We start from the raw sequence: 24,857 nt of genomic DNA on the forward strand, positions 1-24,857 counted from the left end.
AGCATAAACCAGATGCGGGTGAAGTTCTTGCAGGTGACATCTAACGTCAAATGAGCAAACCGGCTTACCACAGCTACGGTCCTCTGGCAGTCTGAAAGCTTTGCGCACAAGCCGGATGCTAAGCGCCTTCCTGTGCCTTTTGGCAGTGCTCGTGCATTGCCAGCACTAGGCGGGAATGGTCACTATCCCGCACACACGTTTCGTTGTGCCCGTTGCCAAGCGCTCTGGAGCACTGTTTATGACGAAAGCGGAACACCTCTTGCCGTTCCATTCTCAGAGCTCCTGAGTTAAGCAACCTGCGACTCTTGGCGCGAATGCCAGTGGAAAACATTTCCAATGCGTCTGGCAAATAGAAACTGAACCGGGGGATCGCTTTTGTCTGGAGCTGGCACCTGCGCCTTCCGCACACTCAGATTTGCCGCACATTCCAATGGCCAAGCTCCTTCTTAGGCAAGTTGAAAGCAGCTGTCAGAAGGCTGTGCTCCTTGTCAGATGGAAGCAGCAGCAGGCACAGAGGAGTTTGGCAAGCACTAAAGAGCCACAGAAGAGCGTGGCCTAGCAAAATGGGCCAGGAAAAAGCATTTGCTACATGTGCCCTTGTTGTCGCCTAACAACGGGTAGCAGCATAAACCAGATGCGGGTGAAGTTCTTGCAGGTGACATCTAACGTCAAATGAGCAAACCGGCTTACCACAGCTACGGTCCTCTGGCAGTCTGAAAGCTTTGCGCACAAGCCGGATGCTAAGCGCCTTCCTGTGCCTTTTGGCAGTGCTCGTGCATGCCAGTACTAGGCGTGAATGGTCACTATCCCGCACACACGTTTCGTTGTGCCCGTTGCCAAGCGCTCTGGAGCACTGTTTATGACGAAAGCGGAACACCTCTTGCCGTTCCATTCTCAGAGCTCCTGAGTTAAGCAACCTGCGACTCTTGGCGCGAATGCCAGTGGAAAACATTTCCAATGCGTCTGGCAAATAGAAACTGAACCGGGGGATCGCTTTTGTCTGGAGCTGGCACCTGCGCCTTCCGCACACTCAGATTTGCCGCACATTCCAATGGCCAAGCTCCTTCTTAGGCAAGTTGAAAGCAGCTGTCAGAAGGCTGTGCTCCTTGTCAGATGGAAGCAGCAGCAGGCACAGAGGAGTTTGGCAAGCACTAAAGAGCCACAGAAGAGCGTGGCCTAGCAAAATGGGCCAGGAAAAAGCATTTGCTACATGTGCCCTTGTTGTCGCCTAACAACGGGTAGCAGCATAAACCAGATGCCGGTGAAGTTCTTGCAGGTGACATCTAACGTCAAATGAGCAAACCGGCTTACCACAGCTACGGTCCTCTGGCAGTCTGAAAGCTTTGCGCACAAGCCGGATGCTAAGCGCCTTCCTTTGCCTTTTGGCAGTGCTCGTGCATTGCCAGCACTAGGCGTGAATGGTCACTATCCCGCACACACGTTTCGTTGTGCCCGTTGCCAAGCGCTCTGGAGCACTGTTTATGACGAAAGCGGAACACCTCTTGCCGTTCCATTCTCAGAGCTCCTGAGTTAAGCAACCTGCGACTCTTGGCGCGAATGCCAGTGGAAAACATTTCCAATGCGTCTGGCAAATAGAAACTGAACCGGGGGATCGCTTCTGTCTGGAGCTGGCACCTGCGCCTTCCGCACACTCAGATTTGCCGCACATTCCAATGGCCAAGCTCCTTCTTAAGCAAGTTGAAAGCAGCTGTCAGAAGGCTGTGCTCCTTGTCAGATGGAAGCAGCAGCAGGAACAGAGGAGTTTGGCAAGCACTAAAGAGCCACAGAAGAGCGTGGCCTAGCAAAATGGGCCAGGAAAAAGCATTTGCTACATGTGCCCTTGTTGTCGCCTAACAACGGGTAGCAGCATAAACCAGATGCGGGTGAAGTTCTTGCAGGTGACATCTAACGTCAAATGAGCAAACCGGCTTACCACAGCTACGGTCCTCTGGCAGTCTGAAAGCTTTGCGCACAAGCCGGATGCTAAGCGCCTTCCTGTGCCTTTTGGCAGTGCTCGTGCATGCCAGTACTAGGCGTGAATGGTCACTATCCCGCACACACGTTTCGTTGTGCCCGTTGCCAAGCGCTCTGGAGCACTGTTTATGACGAAAGCGGAACACCTCTTGCCGTTCCATTCTCAGAGCTCCTGAGTTAAGCAACCTGCGACTCTTGGCGCGAATGCCAGTGGAAAACATTTCCAATGCGTCTGGCAAATAGAAACTGAACCGGGGGATCGCTTTTGTCTGGAGCTGGCACCTGCGCCTTCCGCACACTCAGATTTGCCGCACATTCCAATGGCCAAGCTCCTTCTTAGGCAAGTTGAAAGCAGCTGTCAGAAGGCTGTGCTCCTTGTCAGATGGAAGCAGCAGCAGGCACAGAGGAGTTTGGCAAGCACTAAAGAGCCACAGAAGAGCGTGGCCTAGCAAAATGGGCCAGGAAAAAGCATTTGCTACATGTGCCCTTGTTGTCGCCTAACAACGGGTAGCAGCATAAACCAGATGCGGGTGAAGTTCTTGCAGGTGACATCTAACGTCAAATGAGCAAACCGGCTTACCACAGCTACGGTCCTCTGGCAGTCTGAAAGCTTTGCGCACAAGCCGGATGCTAAGCGCCTTCCTGTGCCTTTTGGCAGTGCTCGTGCATTGCCAGCACTAGGCGTGAATGGTCACTATCCCGCACACACGTTTCGTTGTGCCCGTTGCCAAGCGCTCTGGAGCACTGTTTATGACGAAAGCGGAACACCTCTTGCCGTTCCATTCTCAGAGCTCCTGAGTTAAGCAACCTGCGACTCTTGGCGCGAATGCCAGTGGAAAACATTTCCAATGCGTCTGGCAAGTAGAAACTGAACCGGGGGATCGCTTCTGTCTGGAGCTGGCACCTGCGCCTTCCGCACACTCAGATTTGCCGCACATTCCAATGGCCAAGCTCCTTCTTAAGCAAGTTGAAAGCAGCTGTCAGAAGGCTGTGCTCCTTGTCAGATGGAAGCAGCAGCAGGAACAGAGGAGTTTGGCAAGCACTAAAGAGCCACAGAAGAGCGTGGCCTAGCAAAATGGGCCAGGAAAAAGCATTTGCTACATGTGCCCTTGTTGTCGCCTAACAACGGGTAGCAGCATAAACCAGATGCGGGTGAAGTTCTTGCAGGTGACATCTAACGTCAAATGAGCAAACCGGCTTACCACAGCTACGGTCCTCTGGCAGTCTGAAAGCTTTGCGCACAAGCCGGATGCTAAGCGCCTTCCTGTGCCTTTTGGCAGTGCTCGTGCATTGCCAGCACTAGGCGGGAATGGTCACTATCCCGCACACACGTTTCGTTGTGCCCGTTGCCAAGCGCTCTGGAGCACTGTTTATGACGAAAGCGGAACACCTCTTGCCGTTCCATTCTCAGAGCTCCTGAGTTAAGCAACCTGCGACTCTTGGCGCGAATGCCAGTGGAAAACATTTCCAATGCGTCTGGCAAATAGAAACTGAACCGGGGGATCGCTTCTGTCTGGAGCTGGCACCTGCGCCTTCCGCACACTCAGATTTGCCGCACATTCCAATGGCCAAGCTCCTTCTTAGGCAAGTTGAAAGCAGCTGTCAGAAGGCTGTGCTCCTTGTCAGATGGAAGCAGCAGCAGGCACAGAGGAGTTTGGCAAGCACTAAAGAGCCACAGAAGAGCGTGGCCTAGCAAAATGGGCCAGGAAAAAGCATTTGCTACATGTGCCCTTGTTGTCGCCTAACAACGGGTAGCAGCATAAACCAGATGCGGGTGAAGTTCTTGCAGGTGACATCTAACGTCAAATGAGCAAACCGGCTTACCACAGCTACGGTCCTCTGGCAGTCTGAAAGCTTTGCGCACAAGCCGGATGCTAAGCGCCTTCCTGTGCCTTTTGGCAGTGCTCGTGCATGCCAGTACTAGGCGTGAATGGTCACTATCCCGCACACACGTTTCGTTGTGCCCGTTGCCAAGCGCTCTGGAGCACTGTTTATGACGAAAGCGGAACACCTCTTGCCGTTCCATTCTCAGAGCTCCTGAGTTAAGCAACCTGCGACTCTTGGCGCGAATGCCAGTGGAAAACATTTCCAATGCGTCTGGCAAATAGAAACTGAACCGGGGGATCGCTTTTGTCTGGAGCTGGCACCTGCGCCTTCCGCACACTCAGATTTGCCGCACATTCCAATGGCCAAGCTCCTTCTTAAGCAAGTTGAAAGCAGCTGTCAGAAGGCTGTGCTCCTTGTCAGATGGAAGCAGCAGCAGGCACAGAGGAGTTTGGCAAGCACTAAAGAGCCACAGAAGAGCGTGGCCTAGCAAAATGGGCCAGGAAAAAGCATTTGCTACATGTGCCCTTGTTGTCGCCTAACAACGGGTAGCAGCATAAACCAGATGCGGGTGAAGTTCTTGCAGGTGACATCTAACGTCAAATGAGCAAACCGGCTTACCACAGCTACGGTCCTCTGGCAGTCTGAAAGCTTTGCGCACAAGCCGGATGCTAAGCGCCTTCCTGTGCCTTTTGGCAGTGCTCGTGCATTGCCAGCACTAGGCGTGAATGGTCACTATCCCGCACACACGTTTCGTTGTGCCCGTTGCCAAGCGCTCTGGAGCACTGTTTATGACGAAAGCGGAACACCTCTTGCCGTTCCATTCTCAGAGCTCCTGAGTTAAGCAACCTGCGACTCTTGGCGCGAATGCCAGTGGAAAACATTTCCAATGCGTCTGGCAAATAGAAACTGAACCGGGGGATCGCTTCTGTCTGGAGCTGGCACCTGCGCCTTCCGCACACTCAGATTTGCCGCACATTCCAATGGCCAAGCTCCTTCTTAGGCAAGTTGAAAGCAGCTGTCAGAAGGCTGTGCTCCTTGTCAGATGGAAGCAGCAGCAGGCACAGAGGAGTTTGGCAAGCACTAAAGAGCCACAGAAGAGCGTGGCCTAGCAAAATGGGCCAGGAAAAAGCATTTGCTACATGTGCCCTTGTTGTCGCCTAACAACGGGTAGCAGCATAAACCAGATGCGGGTGAAGTTCTTGCAGGTGACATCTAACGTCAAATGAGCAAACCGGCTTACCACAGCTACGGTCCTCTGGCAGTCTGAAAGCTTTGCGCACAAGCCGGATGCTAAGCGCCTTCCTGTGCCTTTTGGCAGTGCTCGTGCATTGCCAGCACTAGGCGGGAATGGTCACTATCCCGCACACACGTTTCGTTGTGCCCGTTGCCAAGCGCTCTGGAGCACTGTTTATGACGAAAGCGGAACACCTCTTGCCGTTCCATTCTCAGAGCTCCTGAGTTAAGCAACCTGCGACTCTTGGCGCGAATGCCAGTGGAAAACATTTCCAATGCGTCTGGCAAATAGAAACTGAACCGGGGGATCGCTTCTGTCTGGAGCTGGCACCTGCGCCTTCCGCACACTCAGATTTGCCGCACATTCCAATGGCCAAGCTCCTTCTTAGGCAAGTTGAAAGCAGCTGTCAGAAGGCTGTGCTCCTTGTCAGATGGAAGCAGCAGCAGGCACAGAGGAGTTTGGCAAGCACTAAAGAGCCACAGAAGAGCGTGGCCTAGCAAAATGGGCCAGGAAAAAGCATTTGCTACATGTGCCCTTGTTGTCGCCTAACAACGGGTAGCAGCATAAACCAGATGCGGGTGAAGTTCTTGCAGGTGACATCTAACGTCAAATGAGCAAACCGGCTTACCACAGCTACGGTCCTCTGGCAGTCTGAAAGCTTTGTGCACAAGCCGGATGCTAAGCGCCTTCCTGTGCCTTTTGGCAGTGCTCGTGCATTGCCAGCACTAGGCGGGAATGGTCACTATCCCGCACACACGTTTCGTTGTGCCCGTTGCCAAGCGCTCTGGAGCACTGTTTATGACGAAAGCGGAACACCTCTTGCCGTTCCATTCTCAGAGCTCCTGAGTTAAGCAACTTGCGACTCTTGGCGCGAATGCCAGTGGAAAACATTTCCAATGCGTCTGGCAAGTAGAAACTGAACCGAGGGATCGCTTTTGTCTGGAGCTGGCACCTGCGCCTTCCGCACACTCAGATTTGCCGCACATTCCAATGGCCAAGCTCCTTCTTAAGCAAGTTGAAAGCAGCTGTCAGAAGGCTGTGCTCCTTGTCAGATGGAAGCAGCAGCAGGCACAGAGGAGTTTGGCAAGCACTAAAGAGCCACAGAAGAGCGTGGCCTAGCAAAATGGGCCAGGAAAAAGCATTTGCTACATGTGCCCTTGTTGTCGCCTAACAACGGGTAGCAGCATAAACCAGATGCGGGTGAAGTTCTTGCAGGTGACATCTAACGTCAAATGAGCAAACCGGCTTACCACAGCTACGGTCCTCTGGCAGTCTGAAAGCTTTGCGCACAAGCCGGATGCTAAGCGCCTTCCTGTGCCTTTTGGCAGTGCTCGTGCATTGCCAGCACTAGGCGGGAATGGTCACTATCCCGCACACACGTTTCGTTGTGCCCGTTGCCAAGCGCTCTGGAGCACTGTTTATGACGAAAGCGGAACACCTCTTGCCGTTCCATTCTCAGAGCTCCTGAGTTAAGCAACCTGCGACTCTTGGCGCGAATGCCAGTGGAAAACATTTCCAATGCGTCTGGCAAATAGAAACTGAACCGGGGGATCGCTTCTGTCTGGAGCTGGCACCTGCGCCTTCCGCACACTCAGATTTGCCGCACATTCCAATGGCCAAGCTCCTTCTTAGGCAAGTTGAAAGCAGCTGTCAGAAGGCTGTGCTCCTTGTCAGATGGAAGCAGCAGCAGGCACAGAGGAGTTTGGCAAGCACTAAAGAGCCACAGAAGAGCGTGGCCTAGCAAAATGGGCCAGGAAAAAGCATTTGCTACATGTGCCCTTGTTGTCGCCTAACAACGGGTAGCAGCATAAACCAGATGCGGGTGAAGTTCTTGCAGGTGACATCTAACGTCAAATGAGCAAACCGGCTTACCACAGCTACGGTCCTCTGGCAGTCTGAAAGCTTTGCGCACAAGCCGGATGCTAAGCGCCTTCCTGTGCCTTTTGGCAGTGCTCGTGCATGCCAGTACTAGGCGTGAATGGTCACTATCCCGCACACACGTTTCGTTGTGCCCGTTGCCAAGCGCTCTGGAGCACTGTTTATGACGAAAGCGGAACACCTCTTGCCGTTCCATTCTCAGAGCTCCTGAGTTAAGCAACCTGCGACTCTTGGCGCGAATGCCAGTGGAAAACATTTCCAATGCGTCTGGCAAATAGAAACTGAACCGGGGGATCGCTTTTGTCTGGAGCTGGCACCTGCGCCTTCCGCACACTCAGATTTGCCGCACATTCCAATGGCCAAGCTCCTTCTTAAGCAAGTTGAAAGCAGCTGTCAGAAGGCTGTGCTCCTTGTCAGATGGAAGCAGCAGCAGGCACAGAGGAGTTTGGCAAGCACTAAAGAGCCACAGAAGAGCGTGGCCTAGCAAAATGGGCCAGGAAAAAGCATTTGCTACATGTGCCCTTGTTGTCGCCTAACAACGGGTAGCAGCATAAACCAGATGCCGGTGAAGTTCTTGCAGGTGACATCTAACGTCAAATGAGCAAACCGGCTTACCACAGCTACGGTCCTCTGGCAGTCTGAAAGCTTTGCGCACAAGCCGGATGCTAAGCGCCTTCCTGTGCCTTTTGGCAGTGCTCGTGCATTGCCAGCACTAGGCGTGAATGGTCACTATCCAGCACACACGTTTCGTTGTGCCCGTTGCCAAGCGCTCTGGAGCACTGTTTATGACGAAAGCGGAACACCTCTTGCCGTTCCATTCTCAGAGCTCCTGAGTTAAGCAACCTGCGACTCTTGGCGCGAATGCCAGTGGAAAACATTTCCAATGCGTCTGGCAAATAGAAACTGAACCGAGGGATCGCTTTTCTCTGGAGCTAGCACCTGCGCCTTCCGCACACTCAGATTTGCCGCACATTCCAATGGCCAAGCTCCTTCTTAAGCAAGTTGAAAGCAGCTGTCAGAAGGCTGTGCTCCTTGTCAGATGGAAGCAGCAGCAGGCACAGAGGAGTTTGGCAAGCACTAAAGAGCCACAGAAGAGCGTGGCCTAGCAAAATGGGCCAGGAAAAAGCATTTGCTACATGTGCCCTTGTTGTCGCCTAACAACGGGTAGCAGCATAAACCAGATGCGGGTGAAGTTCTTGCAGGTGACATCTAACGTCAAATGAGCAAACCGGCTTACCACAGCTACGGTCCTCTGGCAGTCTGAAAGCTTTGCGCACAAGCCGGATGCTAAGCGCCTTCCTGTGCCTTTTGGCAGTGCTCGTGCATGCCAGTACTCGGCGTGAATGGTCACTATCCCGCACACACGTTTCGTTGTGCCCGTTGCCAAGCGCTCTGGAGCACTGTTTATGACGAAAGCGGAACACCTCTTGCCGTTCCATTCTCAGAGCTCCTGAGTTAAGCAACCTGCGACTCTTGGCGCGAATGCCAGTGGAAAACATTTCCAATGCGTCTGGCAAATACAAACTGAACCGGGGGATCGCTTTTGTCTGGAGCTGGCACCTGCGCCTTCCACACACTCAGATTTGCCGCACATTCCAATGGCCAAGCTCCTTCTTAAGCAAGTTGAAAGCAGCTGTCAGAAGGCTGTGCTCCTTGTCAGATGGAAGCAGCAGCAGGCACAGAGGAGTTTGGCAAGCACTAAAGAGCCACAGAAGAGCGTGGCCTAGCAAAATGGGCCAGGAAAAAGCATTTGCTACATGTGCCCTTGTTGTCGCCTAACAACGGGTAGCAGCATAAACCAGATGCGGGTGAAGTTCTTGCAGGTGACATCTAACGTCAAATGAGCAAACCGGCTTACCACAGCTACGGTCCTCTGGCAGTCTGAAAGCTTTGCGCACAAGCCGGATGCTAAGCGCCTTCCTTTGCCTTTTGGCAGTGCTCGTGCATTGCCAGCACTAGGCGGGAATGGTCACTATCCCGCACACACGTTTCGTTGTGCCCGTTGCCAAGCGCTCTGGAGCACTGTTTATGACGAAAGCGGAACACCTCTTGCCGTTCCATTCTCAGAGCTCCTGAGTTAAGCAACCTGCGACTCTTGGCGCGAATGCCAGTGGAAAACATTTCCAATGCGTCTGGCAAATAGAAACTGAACCGGGGGATCGCTTCTGTCTGGAGCTGGCACCTGCGCCTTCCGCACACTCAGATTTGCCGCACATTCCAATGGCCAAGCTCCTTCTTAAGCAAGTTGAAAGCAGCTGTCAGAAGGCTGTGCTCCTTGTCAGATGGAAGCAGCAGCAGGAACAGAGGAGTTTGGCAAGCACTAAAGAGCCACAGAAGAGCGTGGCCTAGCAAAATGGGCCAGGAAAAAGCATTTGCTACATGTGCCCTTGTTGTCGCCTAACAACGGGTAGCAGCATAAACCAGATGCGGGTGAAGTTCTTGCAGGTGACATCTAACGTCAAATGAGCAAACCGGCTTACCACAGCTACGGTCCTCTGGCAGTCTGAAAGCTTTGCGCACAAGCCGGATGCTAAGCGCCTTCCTGTGCCTTTTGGCAGTGCTCGTGCATTGCCAGCACTAGGCGGGAATGGTCACTATCCCGCACACACGTTTCGTTGTGCCCGTTGCCAAGCGCTCTGGAGCACTGTTTATGACGAAAGCGGAACACCTCTTGCCGTTCCATTCTCAGAGCTCCTGAGTTAAGCAACTTGCGACTCTTGGCGCGAATGCCAGTGGAAAACATTTCCAATGCGTCTGGCAAATAGAAACTGAACCGGGGGATCGCTTTTGTCTGGAGCTGGCACCTGCGCCTTCCGCACACTCAGATTTGCCGCACATTCGAATGGCCAAGCTCCTTCTTAAGCAAGTTGAAAGCAGCTGTCAGAAGGCTGTGCTCCTTGTCAGATGGAAGCAGCAGCAGGAACAGAGGAGTTTGGCAAGCACTAAAGAGCCACAGAAGAGCGTGGCCTAGCAAAATGGGCCAGGAAAAAGCATTTGCTACATGTGCCCTTGTTGTCGCCTAACAACGGGTAGCAGCATAAACCAGATGCGGGTGAAGTTCTTGCAGGTGACATCTAACGTCAAATGAGCAAACCGGCTTACCACAGCTACGGTCCTCTGGCAGTCTGAAAGCTTTGCGCACAAGCCGGATGCTAAGCGCCTTCCTGTGCCTTTTGGCAGTGCTCGTGCATTGCCAGCACTAGGCGGGAATGGTCACTATCCCGCACACACGTTTCGTTGTGCCCGTTGCCAAGCGCTCTGGAGCACTGTTTATGACGAAAGCGGAACACCTCTTGCCGTTCCATTCTCAGAGCTCCTGAGTTAAGCAACCTGCGACTCTTGGCGCGAATGCCAGTGGAAAACATTTCCAATGCGTCTGGCAAATAGAAACTGAACCGGGGGATCGCTTTTGTCTGGAGCTAGCACCTGCGCCTTCCGCACACTCAGATTTGCCGCACATTCGAATGGCCAAGCTCCTTCTTAAGCAAGTTGAAAGCAGCTGTCAGAAGGCTGTGCTCCTTGTCAGATGGAAGCAGCAGCAGGCACAGAGGAGTTTGGCAAGCACTAAAGAGCCACAGAAGAGCGTGGCCTAGCAAAATGGGCCAGGAAAAAGCATTTGCTACATGTGCCCTTGTTGTCGCCTAACAACGGGTAGCAGCATAAACCAGATGCGGGTGAAGTTCTTGCAGGTGACATCTAACGTCAAATGAGCAAACCGGCTTACCACAGCTACGGTCCTCTGGCAGTCTGAAAGCTTTGCGCACAAGCCGGATGCTAAGCGCCTTCCTGTGCCTTTTGGCAGTGCTCGTGCATGCCAGTACTCGGCGTGAATGGTCACTATCCCGCACACACGTTTCGTTGTGCCCGTTGCCAAGCGCTCTGGAGCACTGTTTATGACGAAAGCGGAACACCTCTTGCCGTTCCATTCTCAGAGCTCCTGAGTTAAGCAACCTGCGACTCTTGGCGCGAATGCCAGTGGAAAACATTTCCAATGCGTCTGGCAAATACAAACTGAACCGGGGGATCGCTTTTGTCTGGAGCTGGCACCTGCGCCTTCCACACACTCAGATTTGCCGCACATTCCAATGGCCAAGCTCCTTCTTAAGCAAGTTGAAAGCAGCTGTCAGAAGGCTGTGCTCCTTGTCAGATGGAAGCAGCAGCAGGCACAGAGGAGTTTGGCAAGCACTAAAGAGCCACAGAAGAGCGTGGCCTAGCAAAATGGGCCAGGAAAAAGCATTTGCTACATGTGCCCTTGTTGTCGCCTAACAACGGGTAGCAGCATAAACCAGATGCGGGTGAAGTTCTTGCAGGTGACATCTAACGTCAAATGAGCAAACCGGCTTACCACAGCTACGGTCCTCTGGCAGTCTGAAAGCTTTGCGCACAAGCCGGATGCTAAGCGCCTTCCTTTGCCTTTTGGCAGTGCTCGTGCATTGCCAGCACTAGGCGGGAATGGTCACTATCCCGCACACACGTTTCGTTGTGCCCGTTGCCAAGCGCTCTGGAGCACTGTTTATGACGAAAGCGGAACACCTCTTGCCGTTCCATTCTCAGAGCTCCTGAGTTAAGCAACCTGCGACTCTTGGCGCGAATGCCAGTGGAAAACATTTCCAATGCGTCTGGCAAATAGAAACTGAACCGGGGGATCGCTTCTGTCTGGAGCTGGCACCTGCGCCTTCCGCACACTCAGATTTGCCGCACATTCCAATGGCCAAGCTCCTTCTTAAGCAAGTTGAAAGCAGCTGTCAGAAGGCTGTGCTCCTTGTCAGATGGAAGCAGCAGCAGGAACAGAGGAGTTTGGCAAGCACTAAAGAGCCACAGAAGAGCGTGGCCTAGCAAAATGGGCCAGGAAAAAGCATTTGCTACATGTGCCCTTGTTGTCGCCTAACAACGGGTAGCAGCATAAACCAGATGCGGGTGAAGTTCTTGCAGGTGACATCTAACGTCAAATGAGCAAACCGGCTTACCACAGCTACGGTCCTCTGGCAGTCTGAAAGCTTTGCGCACAAGCCGGATGCTAAGCGCCTTCCTGTGCCTTTTGGCAGTGCTCGTGCATTGCCAGCACTAGGCGGGAATGGTCACTATCCCGCACACACGTTTCGTTGTGCCCGTTGCCAAGCGCTCTGGAGCACTGTTTATGACGAAAGCGGAACACCTCTTGCCGTTCCATTCTCAGAGCTCCTGAGTTAAGCAACTTGCGACTCTTGGCGCGAATGCCAGTGGAAAACATTTCCAATGCGTCTGGCAAATAGAAACTGAACCGGGGGATCGCTTTTGTCTGGAGCTGGCACCTGCGCCTTCCGCACACTCAGATTTGCCGCACATTCGAATGGCCAAGCTCCTTCTTAAGCAAGTTGAAAGCAGCTGTCAGAAGGCTGTGCTCCTTGTCAGATGGAAGCAGCAGCAGGCACAGAGGAGTTTGGCAAGCACTAAAGAGCCACAGAAGAGCGTGGCCTAGCAAAATGGGCCAGGAAAAAGCATTTGCTACATGTGCCCTTGTTGTCGCCTAACAACGGGTAGCAGCATAAACCAGATGCGGGTGAAGTTCTTGCAGGTGACATCTAACGTCAAATGAGCAAACCGGCTTACCACAGCTACGGTCCTCTGGCAGTCTGAAAGCTTTGCGCACAAGCCGGATGCTAAGCGCCTTCCTGTGCCTTTTGGCAGTGCTCGTGCATTGCCAGCACTAGGCGGGAATGGTCACTATCCCGCACACACGTTTCGTTGTGCCCGTTGCCAAGCGCTCTGGAGCACTGTTTATGACGAAAGCGGAACACCTCTTGCCGTTCCATTCTCAGAGCTCCTGAGTTAAGCAACCTGCGACTCTTGGCGCGAATGCCAGTGGAAAACATTTCCAATGCGTCTGGCAAATAGAAACTGAACCGGGGGATCGCTTCTGTCTGGAGCTGGCACCTGCGCCTTCCGCACACTCAGATTTGCCGCACATTCCAATGGCCAAGCTCCTTCTTAGGCAAGTTGAAAGCAGCTGTCAGAAGGCTGTGCTCCTTGTCAGATGGAAGCAGCAGCAGGCACAGAGGAGTTTGGCAAGCACTAAAGAGCCACAGAAGAGCGTGGCCTAGCAAAATGGGCCAGGAAAAAGCATTTGCTACATGTGCCCTTGTTGTCGCCTAACAACGGGTAGCAGCATAAAGCAGATGCGGGTGAAGTTCTTGCAGGTGACATCTAACGTCAAATGAGCAAACTGGCTTACCACAGCTACGGTCCTCTGGCAGTCTGAAAGCTTTGCGCACAAGCCGGATGCTAAGCGCCTTCCTGTGCCTTTTGGCAGTGCTCGTGCATGCCAGTACTAGGCGTGAATGGTCACTATCCCGCACACACGTTTCGTTGTGCCCATTGCCAAGCGCTCTGGAGCACTGTTTATGACGAAAGCGGAACACCTCTTGCCGTTCCATTCTCAGAGCTCCTGAGTTAAGCAACCTGCGACTCTTGGCGCGAATGCCAGTGGAAAACATTTCCAATGCGTCTGGCAAATAGAAACTGAACCGGGGGATCGCTTTTGTCTGGAGCTGGCACCTGCGCCTTCCGCACACTCAGATTTGCCGCACATTCCAATGGCCAAGCTCCTTCTTAGGCAAGTTGAAAGCAGCTGTCAGAAGGCTGTGCTCCTTGTCAGATGGAAGCAGCAGCAGGCACAGAGGAGTTTGGCAAGCACTAAAGAGCCACAGAAGAGCGTGGCCTAGCAAAATGGGCCAGGAAAAAGCATTTGCTACATGTGCCCTTGTTGTCGCCTAACAACGGGTAGCAGCATAAACCAGATGCGGGTGAAGTTCTTGCAGGTGACATCTAACGTCAAATGAGCAAACCGGCTTACCACAGCTACGGTCCTCTGGCAGTCTGAAAGCTTTGCGCACAAGCCGGATGCTAAGCGCCTTCCTGTGCCTTTTGGCAGTGCTCGTGCATTGCCAGCACTAGGCGGGAATGGTCACTATCCCGCACACACGTTTCGTTGTGCCCGTTGCCAAGCACTCTGGAGCACTGTTTATGACGAAAGCGGAACACCTCTTGCCGTTCCATTCTCAGAGCTCCTGAGTTAAGCAACCTGCGACTCTTGGCGCGAATGCCAGTGGAAAACATTTCCAATGCGTCTGGCAAATAGAAACTGAACCGGGGGATCGCTTCTGTCTGGAGCTGGCACCTGCGCCTTCCGCACACTCAGATTTGCCGCACATTCCAATGGCCAAGCTCCTTCTTAGGCAAGTTGAAAGCAGCTGTCAGAAGGCTGTGCTCCTTGTCAGATGGAAGCAGCAGCAGGCACAGAGGAGTTTGGCAAGCACTAAAGAGCCACAGAAGAGCGTGGCCTAGCAAAATGGGCCAGGAAAAAGCATTTGCTACATGTGCCCTTGTTGTCGCCTAACAACGGGTAGCAGCATAAACCAGATGCGGGTGAAGTTCTTGCAGGTGACATCTAACGTCAAATGAGCAAACCGGCTTACCACAGCTACGGTCCTCTGGCAGTCTGAAAGCTTTGCGCACAAGCCGGATGATAAGCGCCTTCCTGTGCCTTTTGGCAGTGCTCGTGCATTGCCAGCACTAGGCGGGAATGGTCACTATCCCGCACACACGTTTCGTTGTGCCCGTTGCCAAGCGCTCTGGAGCACTGTTTATGACGAAAGCGGAACACCTCTTGCCGTTCCATTCTCAGAGCTCCTGAGTTAAGCAACTTGCGACTCTTGGCGCGAATGCCAGTGGAAAACATTTCCAATGCGTCTGGCAAATAGAAACTGAACCGGGGGATCGCTTTTGTCTGGAGCTGGCACCTGCGCCTTCCGCACACTCAGATTTGCCGCACATTCCAATGGCCAAGCTCCTTCTTAAGCAAGTTGAAAGCAGCTGTCAGAAGGCTGTGCTCCTTGTCAGATGGAAGCAGCAGCAGGCACAGAGGAGTTTGGCAAGCACTAAAGAGCCACAGAAGAGCGTGGCCTAGCAAAATGGGCCAGGAAAAAGCATTTGCTACATGTGCCCTTGTTGTCGCCTAACAACGGGTAGCAGCATAAACCAGATGCGGGTGAAGTTCTTGCAGGTGACATCTAACGTCAAATGAGCAAACCGGCTTACCACAGCTACGGTCCTCTGGCAGTCTGAAAGCTTTGCGCACAAGCCGGATGCTAAGCGCCTTCCTGTGCCTTTTGGCAGTGCTCGTGCATTGCCAGCACTAGGCGGGAATGGTCACTATCCCGCACACACGTTTCGTTGTGCCCGTTGCCAAGCGCTCTGGAGCACTGTTTATGACGAAAGCGGAACACCTCTTGCCGTTCCATTCTCAGAGCTCCTGAGTTAAGCAACCTGCGACTCTTGGCGCGAATGCCAGTGGAAAACATTTCCAATGCGTCTGGCAAATAGAAACTGAACCGGGGGATCGCTTTTGTCTGGAGCTGGCACCTGCGCCTTCCGCACACTCAGATTTGCCGCACATTCCAATGGCCAAGCTCCTTCTTAGGCAAGTTGAAAGCAGCTGTCAGAAGGCTGTGCTCCTTGTCAGATGGAAGCAGCAGCAGGCACAGAGGAGTTTGGCAAGCACTAAAGAGCCACAGAAGAGCGTGGCCTAGCAAAATGGGCCAGGAAAAAGCATTTGCTACATGTGCCCTTGTTGTCGCCTAACAACGGGTAGCAGCATAAACCAGATGCGGGTGAAGTTCTTGCAGGTGACATCTAACGTCAAATGAGCAAACCGGCTTACCACAGCTACGGTCCTCTGGCAGTCTGAAAGCTTTGCGCACAAGCCGGATGCTAAGCGCCTTCCTGTGCCTTTTGGCAGTGCTCGTGCATGCCAGTACTAGGCGTGAATGGTCACTATCCCGCACACACGTTTCGTTGTGCCCGTTGCCAAGCGCTCTGGAGCACTGTTTATGACGAAAGCGGAACACCTCTTGCCGTTCCATTCTCAGAGCTCCTGAGTTAAGCAACCTGCGACTCTTGGCGCGAATGCCAGTGGAAAACATTTCCAATGCGTCTGGCAAATAGAAACTGAACCGGGGGATCGCTTTTGTCTGGAGCTGGCACCTGCGCCTTCCGCACACTCAGATTTGCCGCACATTCCAATGGCCAAGCTCCTTCTTAGGCAAGTTGAAAGCAGCTGTCAGAAGGCTGTGCTCCTTGTCAGATGGAAGCAGCAGCAGGCACAGAGGAGTTTGGCAAGCACTAAAGAGCCACAGAAGAGCGTGGCCTAGCAAAATGGGCCAGGAAAAAGCATTTGCTACATGTGCCCTTGTTGTCGCCTAACAACGGGTAGCAGCATAAACCAGATGCCGGTGAAGTTCTTGCAGGTGACATCTAACGTCAAATGAGCAAACCGGCTTACCACAGCTACGGTCCTCTGGCAGTCTGAAAGCTTTGCGCACAAGCCGGATGCTAAGCGCCTTCCTTTGCCTTTTGGCAGTGCTCGTGCATTGCCAGCACTAGGCGTGAATGGTCACTATCCCGCACACACGTTTCGTTGTGCCCGTTGCCAAGCGCTCTGGAGCACTGTTTATGACGAAAGCGGAACACCTCTTGCCGTTCCATTCTCAGAGCTCCTGAGTTAAGCAACCTGCGACTCTTGGCGCGAATGCCAGTGGAAAACATTTCCAATGCGTCTGGCAAATAGAAACTGAACCGGGGGATCGCTTCTGTCTGGAGCTGGCACCTGCGCCTTCCGCACACTCAGATTTGCCGCACATTCCAATGGCCAAGCTCCTTCTTAAGCAAGTTGAAAGCAGCTGTCAGAAGGCTGTGCTCCTTGTCAGATGGAAGCAGCAGCAGGAACAGAGGAGTTTGGCAAGCACTAAAGAGCCACAGAAGAGCGTGGCCTAGCAAAATGGGCCAGGAAAAAGCATTTGCTACATGTGCCCTTGTTGTCGCCTAACAACGGGTAGCAGCATAAACCAGATGCGGGTGAAGTTCTTGCAGGTGACATCTAACGTCAAATGAGCAAACCGGCTTACCACAGCTACGGTCCTCTGGCAGTCTGAAAGCTTTGCGCACAAGCCGGATGCTAAGCGCCTTCCTGTGCCTTTTGGCAGTGCTCGTGCATGCCAGTACTAGGCGTGAATGGTCACTATCCCGCACACACGTTTCGTTGTGCCCGTTGCCAAGCGCTCTGGAGCACTGTTTATGACGAAAGCGGAACACCTCTTGCCGTTCCATTCTCAGAGCTCCTGAGTTAAGCAACCTGCGACTCTTGGCGCGAATGCCAGTGGAAAACATTTCCAATGCGTCTGGCAAATAGAAACTGAACCGGGGGATCGCTTTTGTCTGGAGCTGGCACCTGCGCCTTCCGCACACTCAGATTTGCCGCACATTCCAATGGCCAAGCTCCTTCTTAGGCAAGTTGAAAGCAGCTGTCAGAAGGCTGTGCTCCTTGTCAGATGGAAGCAGCAGCAGGCACAGAGGAGTTTGGCAAGCACTAAAGAGCCACAGAAGAGCGTGGCCTAGCAAAATGGGCCAGGAAAAAGCATTTGCTACATGTGCCCTTGTTGTCGCCTAACAACGGGTAGCAGCATAAACCAGATGCGGGTGAAGTTCTTGCAGGTGACATCTAACGTCAAATGAGCAAACCGGCTTACCACAGCTACGGTCCTCTGGCAGTCTGAAAGCTTTGCGCACAAGCCGGATGCTAAGCGCCTTCCTGTGCCTTTTGGCAGTGCTCGTGCATTGCCAGCACTAGGCGTGAATGGTCACTATCCCGCACACACGTTTCGTTGTGCCCGTTGCCAAGCGCTCTGGAGCACTGTTTATGACGAAAGCGGAACACCTCTTGCCGTTCCATTCTCAGAGCTCCTGAGTTAAGCAACCTGCGACTCTTGGCGCGAATGCCAGTGGAAAACATTTCCAATGCGTCTGGCAAGTAGAAACTGAACCGGGGGATCGCTTCTGTCTGGAGCTGGCACCTGCGCCTTCCGCACACTCAGATTTGCCGCACATTCCAATGGCCAAGCTCCTTCTTAAGCAAGTTGAAAGCAGCTGTCAGAAGGCTGTGCTCCTTGTCAGATGGAAGCAGCAGCAGGAACAGAGGAGTTTGGCAAGCACTAAAGAGCCACAGAAGAGCGTGGCCTAGCAAAATGGGCCAGGAAAAAGCATTTGCTACATGTGCCCTTGTTGTCGCCTAACAACGGGTAGCAGCATAAACCAGATGCGGGTGAAGTTCTTGCAGGTGACATCTAACGTCAAATGAGCAAACCGGCTTACCACAGCTACGGTCCTCTGGCAGTCTGAAAGCTTTGCGCACAAGCCGGATGCTAAGCGCCTTCCTGTGCCTTTTGGCAGTGCTCGTGCATTGCCAGCACTAGGCGGGAATGGTCACTATCCCGCACACACGTTTCGTTGTGCCCGTTGCCAAGCGCTCTGGAGCACTGTTTATGACGAAAGCGGAACACCTCTTGCCGTTCCATTCTCAGAGCTCCTGAGTTAAGCAACCTGCGACTCTTGGCGCGAATGCCAGTGGAAAACATTTCCAATGCGTCTGGCAAATAGAAACTGAACCGGGGGATCGCTTCTGTCTGGAGCTGGCACCTGCGCCTTCCGCACACTCAGATTTGCCGCACATTCCAATGGCCAAGCTCCTTCTTAGGCAAGTTGAAAGCAGCTGTCAGAAGGCTGTGCTCCTTGTCAGATGGAAGCAGCAGCAGGCACAGAGGAGTTTGGCAAGCACTAAAGAGCCACAGAAGAGCGTGGCCTAGCAAAATGGGCCAGGAAAAAGCATTTGCTACATGTGCCCTTGTTGTCGCCTAACAACGGGTAGCAGCATAAACCAGATGCGGGTGAAGTTCTTGCAGGTGACATCTAACGTCAAATGAGCAAACCGGCTTACCACAGCTACGGTCCTCTGGCAGTCTGAAAGCTTTGCGCACAAGCCGGATGCTAAGCGCCTTCCTGTGCCTTTTGGCAGTGCTCGTGCATGCCAGTACTAGGCGTGAATGGTCACTATCCCGCACACACGTTTCGTTGTGCCCGTTGCCAAGCGCTCTGGAGCACTGTTTATGACGAAAGCGGAACACCTCTTGCCGTTCCATTCTCAGAGCTCCTGAGTTAAGCAACCTGCGACTCTTGGCGCGAATGCCAGTGGAAAACATTTCCAATGCGTCTGGCAAATAGAAACTGAACCGGGGGATCGCTTTTGTCTGGAGCTGGCACCTGCGCCTTCCGCACACTCAGATTTGCCGCACATTCCAATGGCCAAGCTCCTTCTTAAGCAAGTTGAAAGCAGCTGTCAGAAGGCTGTGCTCCTTGTCAGATGGAAGCAGCAGCAGGCACAGAGGAGTTTGGCAAGCACTAAAGAGCCACAGAAGAGCGTGGCCTAGCAAAATGGGCCAGGAAAAAGCATTTGCTACATGTGCCCTTGTTGTCGCCTAACAACGGGTAGCAGCATAAACCAGATGCGGGTGAAGTTCTTGCAGGTGACATCTAACGTCAAATGAGCAAACCGGCTTACCACAGCTACGGTCCTCTGGCAGTCTGAAAGCTTTGCGCACAAGCCGGATGCTAAGCGCCTTCCTGTGCCTTTTGGCAGTGCTCGTGCATTGCCAGCACTAGGCGTGAATGGTCACTATCCCGCACACACGTTTCGTTGTGCCCGTTGCCAAGCGCTCTGGAGCACTGTTTATGACGAAAGCGGAACACCTCTTGCCGTTCCATTCTCAGAGCTCCTGAGTTAAGCAACCTGCGACTCTTGGCGCGAATGCCAGTGGAAAACATTTCCAATGCGTCTGGCAAATAGAAACTGAACCGGGGGATCGCTTCTGTCTGGAGCTGGCACCTGCGCCTTCCGCACACTCAGATTTGCCGCACATTCCAATGGCCAAGCTCCTTCTTAGGCAAGTTGAAAGCAGCTGTCAGAAGGCTGTGCTCCTTGTCAGATGGAAGCAGCAGCAGGCACAGAGGAGTTTGGCAAGCACTAAAGAGCCACAGAAGAGCGTGGCCTAGCAAAATGGGCCAGGAAAAAGCATTTGCTACATGTGCCCTTGTTGTCGCCTAACAACGGGTAGCAGCATAAACCAGATGCGGGTGAAGTTCTTGCAGGTGACATCTAACGTCAAATGAGCAAACCGGCTTACCACAGCTACGGTCCTCTGGCAGTCTGAAAGCTTTGCGCACAAGCCGGATGCTAAGCGCCTTCCTGTGCCTTTTGGCAGTGCTCGTGCATTGCCAGCACTAGGCGGGAATGGTCACTATCCCGCACACACGTTTCGTTGTGCCCGTTGCCAAGCGCTCTGGAGCACTGTTTATGACGAAAGCGGAACACCTCTTGCCGTTCCATTCTCAGAGCTCCTGAGTTAAGCAACCTGCGACTCTTGGCGCGAATGCCAGTGGAAAACATTTCCAATGCGTCTGGCAAATAGAAACTGAACCGGGGGATCGCTTCTGTCTGGAGCTGGCACCTGCGCCTTCCGCACACTCAGATTTGCCGCACATTCCAATGGCCAAGCTCCTTCTTAGGCAAGTTGAAAGCAGCTGTCAGAAGGCTGTGCTCCTTGTCAGATGGAAGCAGCAGCAGGCACAGAGGAGTTTGGCAAGCACTAAAGAGCCACAGAAGAGCGTGGCCTAGCAAAATGGGCCAGGAAAAAGCATTTGCTACATGTGCCCTTGTTGTCGCCTAACAACGGGTAGCAGCATAAACCAGATGCGGGTGAAGTTCTTGCAGGTGACATCTAACGTCAAATGAGCAAACCGGCTTACCACAGCTACGGTCCTCTGGCAGTCTGAAAGCTTTGCGCACAAGCCGGATGCTAAGCGCCTTCCTGTGCCTTTTGGCAGTGCTCGTGCATGCCAGTACTAGGCGTGAATGGTCACTATCCCGCACACACGTTTCGTTGTGCCCGTTGCCAAGCGCTCTGGAGCACTGTTTATGACGAAAGCGGAACACCTCTTGCCGTTCCATTCTCAGAGCTCCTGAGTTAAGCAACCTGCGACTCTTGGCGCGAATGCCAGTGGAAAACATTTCCAATGCGTCTGGCAAATAGAAACTGAACCGGGGGATCGCTTTTGTCTGGAGCTGGCACCTGCGCCTTCCGCACACTCAGATTTGCCGCACATTCCAATGGCCAAGCTCCTTCTTAAGCAAGTTGAAAGCAGCTGTCAGAAGGCTGTGCTCCTTGTCAGATGGAAGCAGCAGCAGGCACAGAGGAGTTTGGCAAGCACTAAAGAGCCACAGAAGAGCGTGGCCTAGCAAAATGGGCCAGGAAAAAGCATTTGCTACATGTGCCCTTGTTGTCGCCTAACAACGGGTAGCAGCATAAACCAGATGCCGGTGAAGTTCTTGCAGGTGACATCTAACGTCAAATGAGCAAACCGGCTTACCACAGCTACGGTCCTCTGGCAGTCTGAAAGCTTTGCGCACAAGCCGGATGCTAAGCGCCTTCCTGTGCCTTTTGGCAGTGCTCGTGCATTGCCAGCACTAGGCGTGAATGGTCACTATCCAGCACACACGTTTCGTTGTGCCCGTTGCCAAGCGCTCTGGAGCACTGTTTATGACGAAAGCGGAACACCTCTTGCCGTTCCATTCTCAGAGCTCCTGAGTTAAGCAACCTGCGACTCTTGGCGCGAATGCCAGTGGAAAACATTTCCAATGCGTCTGGCAAATAGAAACTGAACCGAGGGATCGCTTTTCTCTGGAGCTAGCACCTGCGCCTTCCGCACACTCAGATTTGCCGCACATTCCAATGGCCAAGCTCCTTCTTAAGCAAGTTGAAAGCAGCTGTCAGAAGGCTGTGCTCCTTGTCAGATGGAAGCAGCAGCAGGCACAGAGGAGTTTGGCAAGCACTAAAGAGCCACAGAAGAGCGTGGCCTAGCAAAATGGGCCAGGAAAAAGCATTTGCTACATGTGCCCTTGTTGTCGCCTAACAACGGGTAGCAGCATAAACCAGATGCGGGTGAAGTTCTTGCAGGTGACATCTAACGTCAAATGAGCAAACCGGCTTACCACAGCTACGGTCCTCTGGCAGTCTGAAAGCTTTGCGCACAAGCCGGATGCTAAGCGCCTTCCTGTGCCTTTTGGCAGTGCTCGTGCATGCCAGTACTCGGCGTGAATGGTCACTATCCCGCACACACGTTTCGTTGTGCCCGTTGCCAAGCGCTCTGGAGCACTGTTTATGACGAAAGCGGAACACCTCTTGCCGTTCCATTCTCAGAGCTCCTGAGTTAAGCAACCTGCGACTCTTGGCGCGAATGCCAGTGGAAAACATTTCCAATGCGTCTGGCAAATACAAACTGAACCGGGGGATCGCTTTTGTCTGGAGCTGGCACCTGCGCCTTCCACACACTCAGATTTGCCGCACATTCCAATGGCCAAGCTCCTTCTTAAGCAAGTTGAAAGCAGCTGTCAGAAGGCTGTGCTCCTTGTCAGATGGAAGCAGCAGCAGGCACAGAGGAGTTTGGCAAGCACTAAAGAGCCACAGAAGAGCGTGGCCTAGCAAAATGGGCCAGGAAAAAGCATTTGCTACATGTGCCCTTGTTGTCGCCTAACAACGGGTAGCAGCATAAACCAGATGCGGGTGAAGTTCTTGCAGGTGACATCTAACGTCAAATGAGCAAACCGGCTTACCACAGCTACGGTCCTCTGGCAGTCTGAAAGCTTTGCGCACAAGCCGGATGCTAAGCGCCTTCCTTTGCCTTTTGGCAGTGCTCGTGCATTGCCAGCACTAGGCGGGAATGGTCACTATCCCGCACACACGTTTCGTTGTGCCCGTTGCCAAGCGCTCTGGAGCACTGTTTATGACGAAAGCGGAACACCTCTTGCCGTTCCATTCTCAGAGCTCCTGAGTTAAGCAACCTGCGACTCTTGGCGCGAATGCCAGTGGAAAACATTTCCAATGCGTCTGGCAAATAGAAACTGAACCGGGGGATCGCTTCTGTCTGGAGCTGGCACCTGCGCCTTCCGCACACTCAGATTTGCCGCACATTCCAATGGCCAAGCTCCTTCTTAAGCAAGTTGAAAGCAGCTGTCAGAAGGCTGTGCTCCTTGTCAGATGGAAGCAGCAGCAGGAACAGAGGAGTTTGGCAAGCACTAAAGAGCCACAGAAGAGCGTGGCCTAGCAAAATGGGCCAGGAAAAAGCATTTGCTACATGTGCCCTTGTTGTCGCCTAACAACGGGTAGCAGCATAAACCAGATGCGGGTGAAGTTCTTGCAGGTGACATCTAACGTCAAATGAGCAAACCGGCTTACCACAGCTACGGTCCTCTGGCAGTCTGAAAGCTTTGCGCACAAGCCGGATGCTAAGCGCCTTCCTGTGCCTTTTGGCAGTGCTCGTGCATTGCCAGCACTAGGCGGGAATGGTCACTATCCCGCACACACGTTTCGTTGTGCCCGTTGCCAAGCGCTCTGGAGCACTGTTTATGACGAAAGCGGAACACCTCTTGCCGTTCCATTCTCAGAGCTCCTGAGTTAAGCAACTTGCGACTCTTGGCGCGAATGCCAGTGGAAAACATTTCCAATGCGTCTGGCAAATAGAAACTGAACCGGGGGATCGCTTTTGTCTGGAGCTGGCACCTGCGCCTTCCGCACACTCAGATTTGCCGCACATTCGAATGGCCAAGCTCCTTCTTAAGCAAGTTGAAAGCAGCTGTCAGAAGGCTGTGCTCCTTGTCAGATGGAAGCAGCAGCAGGCACAGAGGAGTTTGGCAAGCACTAAAGAGCCACAGAAGAGCGTGGCCTAGCAAAATGGGCCAGGAAAAAGCATTTGCTACATGTGCCCTTGTTGTCGCCTAACAACGGGTAGCAGCATAAACCAGATGCGGGTGAAGTTCTTGCAGGTGACATCTAACGTCAAATGAGCAAACCGGCTTACCACAGCTACGGTCCTCTGGCAGTCTGAAAGCTTTGCGCACAAGCCGGATGCTAAGCGCCTTCCTGTGCCTTTTGGCAGTGCTCGTGCATTGCCAGCACTAGGCGGGAATGGTCACTATCCCGCACACACGTTTCGTTGTGCCCGTTGCCAAGCGCTCTGGAGCACTGTTTATGACGAAAGCGGAACACCTCTTGCCGTTCCATTCTCAGAGCTCCTGAGTTAAGCAACCTGCGACTCTTGGCGCGAATGCCAGTGGAAAACATTTCCAATGCGTCTGGCAAATAGAAACTGAACCGGGGGATCGCTTTTGTCTGGAGCTAGCACCTGCGCCTTCCGCACACTCAGATTTGCCGCACATTCGAATGGCCAAGCTCCTTCTTAAGCAAGTTGAAAGCAGCTGTCAGAAGGCTGTGCTCCTTGTCAGATGGAAGCAGCAGCAGGCACAGAGGAGTTTGGCAAGCACTAAAGAGCCACAGAAGAGCGTGGCCTAGCAAAATGGGCCAGGAAAAAGCATTTGCTACATGTGCCCTTGTTGTCGCCTAACAACGGGTAGCAGCATAAACCAGATGCGGGTGAAGTTCTTGCAGGTGACATCTAACGTCAAATGAGCAAACCGGCTTACCACAGCTACGGTCCTCTGGCAGTCTGAAAGCTTTGCGCACAAGCCGGATGCTAAGCGCCTTCCTGTGCCTTTTGGCAGTGCTCGTGCATGCCAGTACTCGGCGTGAATGGTCACTATCCCGCACACACGTTTCGTTGTGCCCGTTGCCAAGCGCTCTGGAGCACTGTTTATGACGAAAGCGGAACACCTCTTGCCGTTCCATTCTCAGAGCTCCTGAGTTAAGCAACCTGCGACTCTTGGCGCGAATGCCAGTGGAAAACATTTCCAATGCGTCTGGCAAATACAAACTGAACCGGGGGATCGCTTTTGTCTGGAGCTGGCACCTGCGCCTTCCACACACTCAGATTTGCCGCACATTCCAATGGCCAAGCTCCTTCTTAAGCAAGTTGAAAGCAGCTGTCAGAAGGCTGTGCTCCTTGTCAGATGGAAGCAGCAGCAGGCACAGAGGAGTTTGGCAAGCACTAAAGAGCCACAGAAGAGCGTGGCCTAGCAAAATGGGCCAGGAAAAAGCATTTGCTACATGTGCCCTTGTTGTCGCCTAAC

Source organism: Poecile atricapillus, chromosome 33 (assembly GCF_030490865.1).
Source record: "Poecile atricapillus isolate bPoeAtr1 chromosome 33, bPoeAtr1.hap1, whole genome shotgun sequence".
NCBI lineage: Eukaryota > Metazoa > Chordata > Aves > Passeriformes > Paridae > Poecile > Poecile atricapillus.